Source organism: Mixophyes fleayi, chromosome 6 (genome assembly GCF_038048845.1).
Source record: "Mixophyes fleayi isolate aMixFle1 chromosome 6, aMixFle1.hap1, whole genome shotgun sequence".
NCBI lineage: Eukaryota > Metazoa > Chordata > Amphibia > Anura > Limnodynastidae > Mixophyes > Mixophyes fleayi.
In genome coordinates, this window is record NC_134407.1 from 58071930 (window position 1) to 58074829 (window position 2900).

Consider the following 2900-nt stretch of genomic DNA (forward strand, 5'->3'; position numbering starts at 1 on the left):
AGTCATTATTTCAGTGACCACTAGCAGCACAGAGAGTGGAGTGTGGCTTTATTTTGGCAGAGTTGGCAGCATAAATGGGTGGAGTGTGACTTATTCATTTGTATCTTCAATAACAGTGGATTACACATGATGGTTTATAAAACATAAAATAAAAAGTTTTTTTTGCAGTTTCTGACACTGGTCTAACAATAATCTGGTGATGCTTTCAATTGGAACCTCATCAATGTGAAATTAACAACATTTGCAACTCAGTGTACTCCTTACAGTGGGAGGAGAGTGACATCTAGTGTTCACCAAGCACATTAAATGTAAGTATTTGTGTGACATAAAACTGTGCCTTTGTGCAAAATAGTCGCATTTGCGCATGCGTACAACTCGAGTACGTGTATAGAGTTGCACGCATCTTCTAATTGCAGCTTCTTGCATCTGGAGAAGCAGGTCAGGGGAGATAAAGTGCAAGGACGTGCCGATGCAAGTTAAACTCATCCCTTTGAGATGCTTATTATTTTGCAATACATTAACTATGAGATGTAAATTTTGCACTAAATAAACCAGATGCAAGTTTTGGAGTTGATGTTGATGATTGTTGCACCACTGCTCTGGATACATTTAGGCGGTTGCATGTATGTTACAATACATGCAACTCAAAATACAGATGTGGAAAGCGAGTGTGGAAATACTTATAAACAAATAGGGCATCTTTCCATTCCAGTACACATCAGGTCCTTAGTGTTTACACATAAAGGGGTCGGTGAGACTCCTCTTGGAAGGAATGAGGTTTGACATATCAAGAGCCTATCCTATTTTTAAGGTTCACATATCTCTTACATGTGTGTAGTCTAATACAAACAGTACATCACTACACATCCCAACATGATTAATTTCACTAGAGCATACAAGAAGGCAAAATGTGTCATAAAAACTCAGAGCTGTTCACCAAGGACTTTAATACAAGACATTAGCTCTTAATTGACTAATATACACCTTTGTGCAATTTATGCAATAATATACAGTACAGGGTATGTTATTTCTCATTATACACATGCATAATGGCATACTTTTTTTTTGCAGTGAATTTCATCATATAGTCGTGATGCGGAAGTGTGCCTTGATCGTTTCCCAGACATTGTGGGAGAGTAGGAGGTGTACACAAACAAAATCTCAAATATAATTTACTGGAGCATATAGAGCAGTTTCTACATATACAATATTTTTAATAAACCAAATTATATCACATATGAATTATATACGGTAATTATAAATGATTAGCTGAACAAATGGTTATGATGTCATCATTACCATATTCATATTAGAAGGACCAGACAGCCTAGTGTAAATGATAAGAATATTAGCAGTCACCTTGGAGTTCTGTGCCCTGTATAACAGCAGGACTGATAACATCACTAAGCACATTTTACAAGTATAATATTATTATTTGCAAAAATTGAGCAAGACAGTATTTTTCACTTGTTGTTAAGCACATTCACCCAATAATAGATTATGGTTTCTTTTCTAGTTTTTGAAAATTGTTACCTGGTTTGGCGCTTCACTGCATATGCACCAGTGGGTAAATGTATGAAGCTCCGGGTTCTTCAACACCCACGAGTTCGGCGTCTTCAGCGCTTAAATTTAAAGCTTCCCTTTACAAGGCAGCGCCGCTTTAAATTTAAGCGCTGAAGACGCCGAACTCGCGGGTGTTGAAGAACCCGGAGCTTCATACATTTACCCCGAGGTCTCTTCTGAGAGCAGAGTGGGGGATGTTACCCAAAGTTTGGTAAGGGGCCCTGTTGCGCCCCTACCTAGAATCAACACTTTTAGTAGGCCTAAATAAAGCATACACTAAATGTTACATCAAGTGAATTAAGAGAAAACTTTGCATGGGATGTGTTGACAGAACGCTTTTGCATTTATGACAGGTGTTTGAAAGGGGGACTGCTGTCTTGGGGGGTGGCAACATATAGTGGTTTGCGAATTAAAATTCTGCTGTGAAAGCAATAATGTTGCTGCTATTACCATGGCTGACTGGAGTTCTCCTTTCAGCATGTACTGTACATTTTGCCTCCACCGAAACCACCATCAATGCCAGTTATTGTAAAACATTGCATCAAGAGAGACAGTAAACCATTCAGAAAAAATGGATTCAGGTAGAGGTGCTCATATCCATTCCTCAAGCACTACCAACAGGTCATGTTTTCAGGTGGAATAATTACTGACCCAGCCATATAGATTACCTGCTGGTAGCTCTTGAGCACTGAGTTTGGGCACCTCTGTATTACAGAATCTGTCACGAGGTATCATGAGATTTTGGACATAATGTTCCATAAAAGTTCCCCGTTACTAGGTTGCCAACCATTTGTTTTTACTGACAAGTTTAGAAGTATTTATCTAGTAAACATTTGTTAAGGACAATAGACTATATAATTATAAAATGAGTCAGAAATGAAAGTAGCAACTAGATAACAGAGGGTGACAAATGTTGACTCTACCAAACACAAAATCAATGCTGTGACAAACACCATTTGTAATATACTAGTAACAATATAGTGCCATATTTGCAGTGATCTCAACTGTTTTTGTACCAACCTGCTTCAACTGAAAGTCAGTAAATGTACTGATGGTTGGTAAATAGCAGAGTTAAACAGACACTAAAAATAATAAATCCAAAACCTGTCATGTGTGTCATTATTCCAGAATATCTGTATATTGTCTTTCTACTTGGGGGGGGGGGGGGGAGAGGGCTGTTCATATGAAAATTAGGGCAGAACACATATGTGAGAATTAACAATGTGACGTGAGTGGATGCAGTATGTAAACATTACCCACGCCGCCTCTGCCCACTCTTTGGCGGCTCCTGACCTGGAACCTACGGCTGTTATTAGATATTTTCCGGTTCTTTAGGG